The sequence below is a fragment of the Xyrauchen texanus genome, chromosome 6 (genome assembly GCF_025860055.1).
Source record: "Xyrauchen texanus isolate HMW12.3.18 chromosome 6, RBS_HiC_50CHRs, whole genome shotgun sequence".
Taxonomy (NCBI): domain Eukaryota; kingdom Metazoa; phylum Chordata; class Actinopteri; order Cypriniformes; family Catostomidae; genus Xyrauchen; species Xyrauchen texanus.
The window spans coordinates 49,074,439-49,090,325 of NC_068281.1; positions in this window are offsets into that span (position 1 = coordinate 49,074,439).

The following is a 15,887-nucleotide window of genomic DNA, read 5'->3' on the forward strand; positions in this document are numbered from 1 at the left end:
AGCCCGTCTTCTCTCCCTCCTCCGGGCAGACGAAGATGAACGCGATGGCTCTTGGAAGGCGACTGGCGTGAGGGTGACCTCGTTGACAGGTGGGACTGGTACGACAGGAAGAGCCAAGGGCGAGCTGAAGGCCGCCACCGCGGGAGGTGAGGCAGGTTTCTCCTCTGCCACGCAAACCGTGAGAGAAGAGCCGCATGCCAGAAGTGTCTCCTCCATGAATTCGCAGAGCGTCCAGCCACGCGTCGCCGGCGGCAACCACTCCTGGAGCGAACCGGACAGGCTAGCCTGGAAGAACACCACCAGGGAGGAGTCAGGAAAGTCTGTGGCGCTCGCTATGTCCAGGAATTCCCCAATGTGATCCTCCACCGGGCGGCTTCCTTGCTTCAGGTCCAGGAGGCGGCAGCTTGCCCGGAGAACCGCTGGATCCATTGTTTGGGCTATCGTTCTATAACGAGTAAGCAGCGAGGCAGACGAGGAGGTGCGGATCCAAATGCAGTTAACTTTATTGAATGATCAAAATAAACAAATAAACACAAAGGAAAAACCCTCAATGGGGAAATAAACATAAAGCTGAACACACGGGAAGGGGAAACATACCAGCTAACAACACTCAACGATAGACAAGGACTGAACCAAAAACCAGGGTATAAATACAAGAACATAGGAAAAAGGGACCAATGAACAAACAGAACTCCAAACAAGATAACAAGGGAAAAAACAGAGGCAAGTGGTAAATTAACAAGGGCAGGTGCACACAATGAACAGTGAACACGAACGCTAACAAAGAGACTATGGAGTTACACCAGGGACAAAAGTGAAAACTAAGGAATGCAAAAGTGACAAAAATGGCAAACAAAAGGGCAACAGTGAAACAAGACAAGGTAAACATAACAGTAATATTCTACTAAATAAACTCCTACTGCTAGGCGGATCAAGCACAAAAAAAGCATGCATTTTCCTAAACTGTCAAGCGGATGTTCAGTGAACCAGCCCACACGGCTGCAACATGAGTGTAAGCAAATAACTTACTCACTCAATTGACTTTCCAGGAAATACTCCACAAAATAAACTCCAGCCGATAGGTGGAATAAGCACAAAGAGTGTGTAGATTAATCCACAAAACCGTCCCGAATGTGTGTTGCCCTACAAAATAAACTCCAACAGCAAGGTGGAACCAGCACAAAAAGAGCGCACAGAATCTTCAAACAGTCAAGCGAATGTTCAGTGAGCTGGTCCACCCACTCACTCCATTGACTTTATGAAGGACATTGCTTGCTGTGGGCATGTGAATGTTTTATGGCCATCCTTAACATCTATTCTCATGATGTAAATGTTTCTCAACGACTACCGTCCCGTCGCACTCACACCCATCATCATGAAGTGCTTCGAGAGGCTCGTCATGAGGCACATTAAGATCCAGCTGACCCTCTCACTAGACCCACTGCAGAGCCCCTCACTGGCCCTGGACACCTCCCTCTGCAACTGGATCCTGGACTTCCTGACTGGGAGACCTCAGTCAGTTCGGATCGGTAACAGCATCTCTACCACCACTACCACCACACTGAGCACTGGGGACCCCCAGATCTGTGTGCTCAGTCCACTGCTGTTCACTCTGCTGACTCACGACTGTGCAGCAATGCACAGCTTGAACCACATCATTAAGTTCGCCGATGACAAGACCGTGGTGGGTCTCATCAGCGGCAACAACCTGACTGCTCTCCACTGAACATCGACGGCTCCTCTGTGGAGATCGTCAAGAGCACCAAATTCCTTGGTGTTCACCTGGCAGAGAACCTCACCTGGTCCCTCAACACCAGCTCTATTACAAAGAAAGCCCAGCAGTGTCTCTACTTTCTTCGAAGGTTGTTCAGAGGAAAGCACATCTCCCACCCCCCATCCTCACTACTTTCTATAGAGGGACTATTGAGAGCATCCTGAGCAGCTGCATCACTGCCTGGTTTGTGACTTGCACCATTTCGAACTGCAAAGCCCTGCAGAGGATAGTGAGGACAGCTGAGAAGATCATCAGGGTCTCTCTTCCCTCCATCAAAGACATTTACAAAAAACACTGCATCCGTAAAGCAACCAGCATTGTGGACATCCCCACACACCCCTCACACAAACTCTTCACCCTCCTGCCATCTGGCAAGAGGTACCAAAGCATTCGGGCCCTCACGGCCAGACTGTGTAACAGCTTCTTCCCCCAAGCCATCAGACTCCTCAATACTCAGAGACTGGACTGACACCCACACACCCACACACGTGTCCTGAGTTGCACTTTAATTATTGTCACTTTATACCTGACTGCTACCTCAATAACTGCTACGTGTATAGAACACTATCTCATAGTATGTTATGTTTACATTTGGCATTTTTAGAAACTGTCATCTTTTTGCACTACTGTGTACTGATCGGCGCTGCACTGTCTCTCACTGTGCCTATTGTCCTGTTAATTTTTAGTAATTTATTGTACTGTCCCGTAGGTAACATAGGTATGTTATTTAGTCTGTGTAGTCTCATGTGGTTCTGTGTTTGTCCTATGTTGTTTTATGTAGCACCATGGTCCTGGAGGAACGTTGTCTTGTTTCACTTTGTACTGTACTAACTATAGATGACCACTAGCAGTGTTTTATTATGATTATCCTGTTTTTTATATTTTTATTTCATGTGACTTTATTTTGACATCATGCTATCTGCAGGGGGGACTATTTTCTCTATGCTCACGCGCTCACTCGTAAAAGGGTAAACACAAGAAGGCACGATATAAAAATGCATGTTTAGAGTTTAGAGAAAAATGTTACTGTAACCTTCAACTAAAGTGTTTTTACATTGAAGTGTTATTCCTCTGTACTTATTTGTTTGGCAGTAATAGTTTGAGAATAGTTTACGAAGTTGCTAGCTAGCTCTCTAACGTCCAAGTTAAGTTAATGGCGGCAGCTTCCTGGATCACCACTTTTTAGCACCCTTTGATATGCAGAGCGAGGTATGTGGTTCATTGTAATGTACTATTTCATGATGGTTGTTACCTGCTATGCTGTTATCAATGGATGCTATCTTGCTAAAGTGCATTTGTCAAAGGATTATTTTGTATCTGACTAAACTGCTTTTGTTATTTTCCCTTTAAGTTTTCACGGTGTTGGGGTTGACGCTGAGCACAGTGTTGGTGCAAAGCACGCTCGTCCATTAAAGTACACCCGTATGGAAACACTCCCAAGCCTGTTTATTCCAAATTGAAGGGCTGCTACAGTGAAAACTTGACGCTCGATGTGGAGTGAAACTCAACTCGACGTTAGAAGGACTGCCATCCGCCATTCTATGTACAAGACTGCCACCTTCTGTTCAAATGCCCTCACTTCAACCGGCACCCAGGCAAGATCGGTCTATTTCGTTTATGCTGATTGCTGCATAAAATCACAGGGACTCTTTGATTGCGAACAGTGATGTTTATGTAATGGACTGAAGTCACCTTTATAAACAATATACTGTACATGTTTGATGCTCTGATTTAATCATACATTTGAAAGGTAAATTTAAAGATACAGAGGGGTAATTAAAAAACCTAATTGAACCTGTTAAAAGTAAATTCATTCATGTGTAAATCTGTATGATAGCATTCATTGCTAGGCTGTTCGTGTGTTAGCCTTCATATTTTGTTGATAATAATCGTCCAGTGCATGTTTGATATTAAGTATTGATTGAGTTATTAAGCTATAGTTCAGTAATTAAATTATAGTTCAGTAGATCAATATAACCAAACAGCAACACAACTTCAACAAGATGTCACTAAATGAAGAAGAAGTAGCTAGCACACATGACCTACCCATGAAAACAGATAACCCACAGCCAGTCAGGTCTAGTTCACGTGAGAGAACATTTACAGAAAAGGGATTAGAGATGCACAAACAGGAAGCCATTAAACACAAGAAAGAATTCATGAGAGCTTATGGCTCCTGGAAACAGGTGGCAGGAAAGGTTAGGACCGCACTAAAATCATTCTGCTCTCAAGATGAACTAAATAAAATCAGAGAAGAAATCCAAATTCGACACAGTGCAGTAAGTGAATGTTATGAGCCCATGCAACGCAACCACAATGCCACCCCAGACATTGTACTGAAAATGGATGCTTGTATAGCACTCACTGCAGAGATCAGCGAAATAATAGAGATGCGGCTAGAAACTGTAGATGAGGTCTTCAATCCAGAACTTGAGAAACTACAAGTGAGGATGGCACTTAAGGAGGATGAGTATGGATCCGTCTTCGGACACACAAAGACAGATACTGTACTCTCTCCCGAAGAAAATTCAATCAACTCACAGGGCTCAAGCAAACATGTAGATGCGGGAGCAGAACTCGCAGCTCAACAAGAAAAGGTTAAAGCAGTATATCAGATACAAGCTCAAGAAGAAGTTCTTAGCAAGTTAGAAGAAGAGAAGCAGCTAGTTCTTAAAAGGTTGGAAGAAGAAAAGCAAGTAGCTCTTAAAAGAATAGAGACAAACATGCGTCAGGAGAAAAAGAGTTTACAGCAAATTCAAGCAGAGGCAGAAGTAAGAATAGCAGAGGCTAGAGTAAACGCATACGAGAGCCTTGAACATGACTCCAGAGACTGGCCAAAAGAGACTGATCTCACGGTTGGATTCAAAAGCCAGCTTAATCCAAAGGCCATCGCATACCAGCCTCCTCAAGCACACGCCAATGTGCTAGCATCTCCTGAGAAAGATGGCCTTACCCGAGCACTCATTAACTCACTCAGTATGAATCGCCTGCCTGCTCCTGAGCCACCAAAATTCTCTGGCGAAGCCCTCAAGTATGTAGACTGGAAGATGTCCTTCATGGCCCTCATAGACCACCAGCCTCTCCCAGCTCATGAAAAAATGTTCTACTTAAAAAACTATCTGAGGGTGCCTTAAGGGTCCTGGAAGAAAGGTACGGAAACCACTTCATAGTGCAAAAGGCTTTTAGAGACAAGCTCATGAAGTGGCCCAAGGTTGGTACCAGTGATCCTGCTGCACTTCGAGAGTTTGCTGACTTCCTGCAAGGATGCGTTGAAGCGATGCCTCATGTGAAAGGATTGTCCATCTTGGATGACTGTGAAGAGAACCACAAGTTGCTGAGGAAATTACCAGACTGGATCACACGAAGATGGAGCAGAGTCGTCACAGAAAGGTTGGACGAATCTGGGGATTACCCAAGCTTTTCCTGTTTCACAAGGTTCATCCAGAAGGAGGCTCGGATAGCCTGTAACCCTGTCGCCTCTCCACTTCTGATCAAGGCCACAGATGACAGGCAGCCCAAGAGAGCTAGAGCACTTCACACAAACACTAAAAGGAATTATCCCACGGAAAAGGTTGAGAAAGTTTTCAGCACCAAGTCAAGGCCACCTTGTCCTATCTACAAAGATGAGATGCACGGCGTTGTAACGTGCCCTACCTTTGCAGCGAAATCTCTGGAAGATAAGAAGGCCTTCATTCGGGAAAACAATTTGTGCTACGGATGTTTGAGAAAGGGACATAACAGTAAGGATTGCAAAACACGAGACTCTTGTGGCATATGCAGCAGACGTCACCCCACCTGTCTACATGAAGAGAGAGAATCGATCTGTGGAAACAAAGGAGCAACACTCTACTTCCACAGACAAAGGCACTAGTCAGGAGGAGATCAAGGTGACGTCCCATGCAGTGACACAGCGCATCTTTGCCACATCAAGCATGTCATCTGCAAATGAACCACAGAAAGAAGTTATAACGTATGCTCTTTTGGATATGCAGAGTGATTCGACATTCGTCTTGGAAGACCTACTCGAAGAGCTGAACGTGGAGACTAAACCAGTACAGCTCAAACTGAGCACCATGTCAGCTGTTGACACCCATAGCAAGCAAAAGTGTCTACGGTCTACAAGTTCGAGGACTACAGTCTGAAAAACAGATTCAGCTACGCCAAGCCTACACTCGTGGCTTCATCCCGGTCGACAAGTCCTATATCCCGACTTCCGAAACAGCGCTGCTCTGGCCTCATCTAAAGCATCTAGCAAAAAAACTCCCGCTGCTGAAGGACTGTGAGGTGGGACTGTTAATTGGAAGTGATTGCCCGTTGGCGTTAGCTCCACAGGAAGTCGTCACAGGAGGCGAAAATGATCCATTCGCCCAGAGAACGGAACTCGGCTGGAGCATCGTAGGCTCATCCAATCCACATCTGGATCGCCAGGGAAACCAGAGGTTCGTCCATCGAGGGACAGTGAAGGAAATACCAGTGCCATCAACCACTGACCTGCTGAAGGTCTTGGAATCAGACTTCAATGAAAGGAAGTATGCAGATAAAGACAAGTATGTGTCACAAGATGACGTTCGCTTCATTCAGCTCCTGAGTAACAACATAACTTAAAGGAAAGATGGACACTATGAAATGCCCCTCCCTTTCAAGAGCACAGAGCCTCCTCTGCTACCAGACAACAAGAAGCTGGCAACAGTTCGACTGCAGCACCTAAAGAAAAGATTGAAAAATAACGAGCGGTATAAAGAACAGTACAAGGCCTTCATGAAAGATATGATAAAGAAAGGCGATGCAGAGCCAGCCTCTCCTGCGACAGGACAGCAGACTACGTGGTACATACCACACCATGGGGTGTTCCACCCCAAGAAGCCAGAGAAGCTAAGGGTCGTCTTTGACTGTTCAGCGAAGTTCCGTTGTGTCTCACTAAATGATACACTGCTAACAGGTCCTGACCTGATCAACTCTCTCCTTGGAGTGCTCTGTCGTTTCAGGAAAGAGGCTGTAGCCATCATATGCAACATCAAGAAAATGTTCCATCAGTTTTACGTTTCTCCTGAACTACGGAACTACTTACAGTTTCTCTGGTGGGAGGATGGAGACCTCGAACAGAGCCTCAAGAGTATCAAATGGCTGTGCACCTATTCGACGCCGCTTCGTCACCCAGATGTGCCAACTTTGGTCTGAAGTACATGGCACGCCAACACAGGGAAGAGTATCCATCAGCGTCAGCCTTCATTGAAAAGAACTTCTACGTCGATGATGGGCTTAACAGCGTCCCCTCCGTAGAAGAAGCAAAGGAGTTGATCGCTGAAACACGAGAGCTGTGCAAGAGAGGAGGTTTGCGTCTACATAGGTTCAATTCAAACAAAAGGTCAGTTCTGGACTCTGTGGACCCAAATGAGAGAGCAGTCACATCTGAACCCCTCGATCTGGACCTAAATGCAGCTTCAGCAGAACATGCTCTTGGTATCCAGTGGTCCCTTAAACATGACACCTTCAGCTTCAATGTAAATCCACAGACCAGGCCCCCCACACGTCGCGGCATCCTATCCGTCATTGCTTCTTTGTACGATCCAGTCGGATTCGTGGCTCCGTTTATCTTAACCGGAAAGTGCATCCTCCAGGAGCTGTGCCGTCGAGGCATTGGATGGGATGACCCACTTCCCCGAAGACTTAAGTCCATGGTGGGAGAGATGGAAGAGCGACCTACAAAGGCTAAATGAAGTCTCAATACCAAGGTGCTACCAACCGCAAGGCTTCTGCAAAACTGTCACGAGGGAACTACACCACTTCTCGGATGCCAGCAATATAGGATATGGCTCGTGTTCCTATCTGAGGAGCAAGAATGAAGATGGTGAAGTTCACTGCAGCCTCGTGATGGCAAAGGCTAGAGTTGCGCCTACAAAACTCACAAGCATTCCAAGATTGGAACTTTCAGCAGCAGTGGTCGCTGCAAGATCAAGTGTCATGCTGAGAAACGAGCTTGAAATGCCAATCAATGCAGAATTTTACTGGACTGACTCGCAAGTTGTCCTGGCTTATATTAACAATGAAGCCAGAAGGTTCCATGTCTTCATTGCCAATCGTGTGCAAATGATCAGAGAACACACCAGCCCCAGCCAGTGGCACTACATAGACACAACAGAAAACCCTGCTGACCATGCGTCGAGGGGTCTCAGTGCAGTAGACATCTCCTCAACAAACTGGCTACCAGGACCCAAATTCCTGTGGGAACAAGAAATACATCCAGAGTCTCACCTCACTCCTGAGTTGCTTGTTGGTGATCCTGAGGTCAGGTCAATGCAGGCATTTACAACTAAATAGAACCTTCCAAGTCAGACATTCTTACCCGTCTAAATCGATTCTCCTCCCGGTCAAAACTCCTAAAGGTCATCGCAAGAATCAAGAGGCTGAATTCAAAGCAAACCCGTCCTGGCAAACCTGTGAGTGTGGAAGAGCGCGAGAGAGCTGCCGAATCAGTAATGAGGCTTGTACAAGAAGCAGCATTCTCCCAAGAGATGAAGATACTTCAAAAGGGAAAGGGTCTTCAAAATTCCAGCCCTCTGTTTCACTTGGATCCCATCTTAGAAGGAGGAGCACTTCGTGTTGGTGGGAGACTAGGTCAGTCATCCTTAAGCCTAGAAGTCAAACACCCTTTGATTCTACCCAAAGGAGGACATATTACCAAGCTGATCTTGACCCACTGCCACGAGAGGATCTGTCACCAAGGACGGAATCAAACTCTAACAGAACTTCGAGCCAATGGGTTTTGGGTCATCGGTGGAAGTAAGTCAGTTGCTAAGCTGATACACAGATGTGTGAAGTGTAGAAGACTCAGACGACCTGCAGAAGAACAACGCATAGCGGAGCTTCCTAAGGAGCATGTAGAAGTCTCTGCTCCCTTCACATACTGCGGCATCGATTGCTTCGGCCCATTCATCACTAAGAAAGCCCGCAAAGAGCAAAAGCGCTATGGCTTGATCTTCACTTGCCTTGCCTCTCGATCCGTTCACATTGAGATGCTTGAGGACTTATCCACAGATGCATTTATCAACGCCTTAAGATGCTTCATCAGTCTCAGAGGAGCCGTGTGTCAGCTCCATTGCGATCAAGGAACCAATTTTGTGGGAGCTAAAAATGAGTTCAAAGAAGCATTGAAGCAATGCGACACCAAAACAATCGAGAGCTTCCTAGCAGAAAGGCAATGTGAGTTCATTCTCAATGCTCCCTCAGCAAGCCACGCTGGAGGCGTCTGGGAGCGCCAGATTCGGACTGTCCGTAATGTCCTAAACGTCACACTCTGTCAATACTCAGGCAGACTCGACGACTCTTCCCTTCGAACTCTGTTCTATGAGGCAATGGCCATTGTGAACAGCCGTCCGTTAACCGTAAACGGGGTAAATGATCCTACCTCGCTCGAGCCATTAACTCCGAACCATCTCATACTGATGAAGTCCAAGATTGCCCTTCCACTGCCTGGCAAATTTGAGAAGGAGGATGTCTATGCAACTAAAAGGTGGAGAAGAGTCCAGTACCTCGTCGAACAGTTCTGGAGCCGGTGGAAGAGAGGATATCTCATGAACATCTCCACATGCCAAAAGTGGCATACGACTCAACGTAACCTTAAGGTAAATGACTTAGTCATTATAAAGGAAGATACTCCTAGAAATCAGTGGCACCTGGGACGAGTGGTTGAAACCACAAAGGAGAGCGATGGACTAGTGCGTCGCGTCATGGTGTTAGTAGGAGAAAGGACGTCAGTGAAACAAGATCGTCCTACCAAACCTTTGATTATAGAAAGGCCCATTCAGAAACTAGTTCTCCTCTGTATTCAGGGCTGTGTTCTAGTTCCTGTTTTATGTCATGTTCCCTAGTCATGTGATTCCTGTTTCCCTCATGTGATAATATCATGAGGGATGTAACATGTTCATTTGTCTTGTTTTCATTGTTTCATTGGTTGATTACTTTGTTATTAGTCTTGTATTTTCATTGGTTTAAGTTCATTTATTCTTGTTATCTTGTTTATTTGTGTCTTGTTTACTTGTTAACCATGTCCTTGTATTTAAGCCCTCATGTTTGCCAGTGTCTGTAGACAGGTATTGTGAATGTAACTTTGTTGTTTTGCTCAAGTTTAGTCTAGCCATGTCAAGTTTTAGACAAGTCATGTTTTGTTTATGTCAAGTCTTTAGTCAAGTTTAGTCAGTCAAGTTGTTCATGTTCATGTTTTGTTTTGTTCTGTTCACGTTTGTAGTCAGTGTTTTAGGGATATCACCTTTGTAAATAAAACTGCACTTAGATTCATCTTCACACCATCGTATCTTTGTCTTGCCTGTTGCCAGCATCATTACAGAATTCCTGACACCCCATCACAAACCCAGTAGTTCAGCTCCTTCGTTTATGCCAGGGGAGTAGTCCTCTGGAGGATTATGTAGAGGAATTTTGCACTCTGGCCTGCAGGGTGGATTTTAATGAGGTGGCCCTCAAAGACTGTTTCTGTTTTGGGCAGAATGCCGATTTCCTATTTAATGCCTGGTGGTCATTATATCTACCTAGCCCTGCAGATCACTGGTTCTACGTTCACTGGGGGGAGGGGGATGTCGATCCAGAGTCCCATGTCATGGTCGATGCGCAAACGTCATGGTCGACAAGCATGCTTCCAACGCCACGGCCGGCGAGCCAGCATCCCACACAACAGCTGACAAGCCAGCGCCCCACATCACGGCCGGCGAGCTAGCCTCGTCCATCCCAGAGTCAGCATTGCCAGCCTCGTCCATCCCAGAGTCTGTGCTGCCAACTTCAGCCTCCCGGAGGAAGAGGAGAATAAAGGCTTTTGTTTCCAAGTCTCTTCCCATGTTCACGACCACAGAGGTTGTTTCAGCGTCTTTGCCCATGTACACAACCACAGAGGTTGTTTCCAAGTCTCTGGCCATGTTCACGACAACAAAGGTCGTCTCCCAGTCTCTGCCCATGTACATGACCACAGAGGTCGTTTCTGAGTCTCTGTCTATGCCCTCGACCACAGAGGTGATCTCCGAGTCTCTGTCTACACCCACAACTCCAGAGGTCGTTCCCGAGACTAAGCTCACGTTCACGACCACTGAGGTCTTTTCCCAGTCATCCAGGACTCTTAATCTCAAGCCTACCACAGCTTTGCCTTCTACGGCTTCGCTCCTTGAGCCTAACATGGCTCTGTCTGCCATGGCTTTGTCCCTTGAGCCTCCCATGGCTTCACCTTCCATGACTTTGCTCCACGTCATGGTCATCAAGCAAGAGTTCCACGTCATGGCCGTCAAGCCAGAGTTCCACATCATAGCCACGAGAACATAGCTACAGACCACGTCACAGCCACGCCAGAGTCAGCTCCAGGCCATGTCACAGCCATTCACACCCATTCACACACACACACACACACACACCACATACCCTCCTCTCGTTTATAACTGTTACCATATCTAATCATATTACTGTTTAGTTTTTAGTTGGAAGTCGGAAGTTTATCGACTGCATTGTATTGATTCTTAATCTGCATCAATAAACTTGGTTATACTTTAAAGAGAAGTGTTTTGGTATTGTTCTGCATGCACCTGTGCCAAGGGCTCAGATTCAAGCCTTCATTGTTCCCCTTTTTAATGTCGATGTTGTCCTGACTTTGACTTTCCTAAGAGAACAATCCTATATTGATACTGCTATACTGTCTGGTTATTAGTCCCTGATTTCAGGGTGGTGCCCTTGCAATATTAATAATTATTCATATTCTATTGATTTTGATAATTGATAGTTATCAATTATCAACAATATGCCTGAACTCGTGGCTAATACACATGGGGATTGTCTAATCACCCATGGACATGGTGTGGTGGTAGATCCTGCCTGACAAGGGAAGAGTTGCTACGAGGACTGCCCAAGGGAGACACGTGTCCTGCCAGCAGGGGGACTGTATCGCAGCAAATACATCACAGGGAGTTGCCTGAAGTGGGTACTATGCGCATGGTGCAAGCGGAACAACTGGTCGGCTGTTCCATATTACCGAGTTCTACTGGCTCGGACCTGACAAAACACGGGACAAGACCGACCCAACCCTGAGGTTGTAGAATCTAGCAAAGGTGTTGGGTTTTGCCCAGCCCGCTGCTCTGCAGATGTCTGCTAGGGAGGTGCCATGGGCCAGTGCCCATGAGGATGCCACACTTTTCATAGAGTGTGCTAGAACCCGCAAGGGGGGGGGGGCACGGCTTGGGTGTGATAGGATAGGGGATAGCATCAACAACCCAATGAGCTAACCTCTGTTTGGAGAGGGCGTTCCCTTTCTGCTGTCCGCCAAAGTAGATAAAGAGCTGCTCAGAGCATCTAGAGCCCAGCGTGCGGTCCACATGTATACGCAAAGCACATACCAGACACAGCAATGAAGAGACTGGGTCTGCCTCCTCCCGTGAGCATCTGAGAATCTGAGATGCAGGTGAGCATCTGCCGGACCAAACTCCAGGCAAGTGTTGCTGACAGAGAATGCTTGCAGGTACCAAACCTTCTTGAAGGAAGCGAGCGCGATCAGGAGGGCCATCTTCAAGGAGAGGGCTTTGAGCTCAACTGAATCAAGCGGCTCGAAAGGGGGTCTCTGAAGGCCTGGGAGGACCACTGAGAGCTCCCAGGAGGGGAACAGGCTTGGCCGGGAAGGGTTCAACCTATGGGTACCTTTAAGGAACCTGATAATCAAGTCGTGCTTACCAAAGGACTTGCTGTCTACTGCGTCATGGTGGGCTGCGATAGCAGCGACATACACCTTCAAGGTGGAGTGAGACAGCCTCCCCTCCAGCCTCTCCTGCAGAAATGAAAGCACTGACCGAACTGCACATCTCTTCAGACCTGGAAGAACACCAATTTGCGAACAGACGTCACTTGAGGGCGTAAAGCTGCCTGTAGAGGGAGCTCTGGTTTGGTTGATCATGTCTACGACTGCAGGTGGTAGACCGCTAAAGTCTTCCACGTCCCGTCCAGGGGCCGACGTGGAGATTCCAGAGGTCTGGGTGCGGGTTCCAGAGGGTGCCCCGTCCCTGAGAAAGAAGGTCCTTCCTCAGGGATATTTGCCAGGACCTGTTCGTCGTCCTCCCTGACCTTGCACAGCACCAGCTCACTGGGGGAAATGCGTACTAGCACAGCCTCCGGGGCCAGCTGTGTGCCAGCGCGTCTGTGCCGAGAGGGGCCTCAGTTAGGGAGTAACAGAGTGCGCAGTGGGAGTTGTATTGCAAAGAGATCTATCTGTGTCCTGCTGAAGCGGCCCCAAATCAGCTGGACCACCTGGGGGTGGAGCCTCCACTCTCCGCTGAGCGAGCCCTGTCGTGACATGATATGAGTGGCGGCTGACTCCAAAGGAGGAGATGGTGGGCGAGTTGAGACATATGCCCCAGGAGCCTCTGGAACTGTTTGAGAGGAGCCACTGTGCCTGGCTTGAAGCTCCTCCACCGGGGGACAGAGTTGTCTTGGTACCAGCTCCGGAGCAAACATCTGACTGCCATGTCTTCCATCTCAGGGGTGCCTAGGAGCTTCACAGGTCCTAGAGGGGGTCCTGAAGACGGGGGGCGTACACCACCTGCAGGGCACTCGATGCTGGGGCTGAGGGCTGGGCCTGTTTGAAGTGGAGCTGCCTGGTTTATTCGCAGGGGGCAGACGGGACATGATGTGAGATAGAGCTTCCGTCTGCCTCTTCACCACCGAAAACTGCTGGGTGAAGTCATCGACGGTGTCGCTGAAAAGGCCGAACTGGGAGATGGGGCGTTGAGAAAGCATACCTTGTCAATGTCGCTCATCTCGACCAATTCAGCCACAAATGGTGTTCCTGGACAACGAGGGTGGCCATCACCCGCCCGAGTGCTTACGCTGTGACCCTCATAGCTCTGAGAGTGAGGTTGGAGGCAGGGCGCAGTTCCTGCAGCACATTGGGATTGGGAGTACCCAGGTGCAAATCTTTAGAGCTACAGCATGCCTGGCGGGGCGGCCTGTCCAGTCACGCTGTAGGCATTGCAGTCAGTGACGACATTGTCCTACAGGCCTTGGAGGGGAATACCAGGCAGTCCCGCCAGGTGGCGCCATTCTCGGGACACAAGTGGATTGCAACCGCCTTGCCCACCTGAGGGACCTCCGTGTATCCGTGGACCACCCCAACATCCAGGCTAGTGAGAGTAGATGAGCGAGGAGGACGGTTCTGGGCAGTAAAAGGTGCCCTCCACTAACTCGTCGGCTCGTCATGCACTTCCGGGAAGAAAGGTACACTGTGGCTATGAGTGGCGCCCTGGCCCAAGGAACCAATCAAGTAGCCGTGTGGGGGGGATGGAGGTTTCTAGTCCACCTCGCGCTCACGGCAGCCCGCTCTCCGATGCAGCGGCGAAATCGTCATCCAATTCCGGGGGCTCAAAGGAGAATGCCGGCTGGCCGTGAGGCGAGAAGCACTCATCCCGTGCTCGGACAGAAGCAAGCAAGCATGGAACTGAGCGTCGTCATCCTGAGCGTCGTCATCCCCGAATCGTCCTTAACGCCAGCCGGGTCGTCTTCAATCCCGTAGGAAGAAGGAACGATGCGGGGGCGGCTAAAGTGTCTTTCTCTCGTGAAAAAAGAAAGCCGCGACCGCAATGTTGCCATGGCTATGTTCTCGCACTGAGAACATGAACCATTCAGAAAACGCTGCAGCCCAGGCACACGAGGCAGCTTTTTATGACCGTCAGAAGTGGAGAGAAATCGACCGCATCCAGGAACTACACAGAGACGGAAGGGCATCTTGAAAAAGACACGTCCTGAAAAGGCCGTTCAACGCCTGCTGTGTATTGCTCTTTTATGAGTGGAAACTCAAACTCTTTTAGAGGAAATAAACTCTTTTAGTAGGAGAAACACTCTTTCAGGCAATGAAAGCACTGTCGAAGTGCCCAGGGGTGTGGTCTGCACAGTGTGCAGAGAGGAGAAAGCCGCTGGAACGTGCCGTAGATCCAACAGCAGTGCTTATCGCCAGTAGGGGTGAGTGGAACAGTGGTGAACTCAGCTTTGCTGTTGCACAACCGTTTGGCTCCGAAGAAGAATCTGTCTGACATTTGCTCCCCCACTCCCCTTTATACCCGTATGTCCGGGGGCGGGGCATGCAAATTCTGTCTGCCAACTTGACATTGGCCTTTTTTAAAGTTCAGAGGTACGCAAGGCTCTCAGAAGAGACCCTTATGTCACTACAATCGACACAATATCGAGTGAGAATTTTTTTTTTTTATATTTTTAATGAGATTAACAAATTCAAGTCAAGCCATTTTTATTTCTATAGTGCTTTTCACAACACTCATCGTTTTAAAGCAGCTTTATAGAAAATCATGCTTTAACAGAAAATGAAAATGTAATATCTATAAAGCATTTGAATCATCATTTTGTAGTTTGATTATATATGATTGTAAATTGTGTATAATAATAAATAATCATTAATGAATAATAAATAAAAAACTCCATAAGATGTTGGTTAATGGAGAAAAATAACCTTGGGAGAAAACAGGCTGTGAGTGCCAGTTCCCATTTGGCTAACAGCATGAATATAGTGCTAGTATTACTTATTTATGTGCAGTGCAGGTCATGGTTTAAAATGAGTAAACTAAGTAAGTGTTAAGGGCCAGTGTTTAAACAAACTTTTGTATGAATTGTAAGATGAATGACTAATGTCTTTGAAGTCCATCCTGGATTAACTGCAGAAATTCACATTGATATATTGTTTGTTGTTAGTTGGATGATGAAGGCTTTTGTTGGCAAATAATTGAAAGTCTATGCATTAAATTTTAAGAGAGTAGTTCATCATTAAACTAAGGTGATGCAGTCAGATATCAGTGAGGTGTCGCTGACCTTTTCTGCCGTTTCATGGCCGGCCTTTCAGGAAAAGTCGCACAGAATACAGAAACAATCAGAATAATATTAGCATAGATGCCATTCAATTTTTTGCAGAGTTATAGCTCATGATAAATCTTTCTGGTTCCTGCAGACCTAACTAAAGCAGCCTAATTGTGAGTTGATGGATAAATTAGGTGTATGCCTGGCTAAATAGACGAGTCTTTAGTCTAGAATTAAACGGAGTGACTGAGTGTGCCTGCATCCTAACACTGTTAGGGAG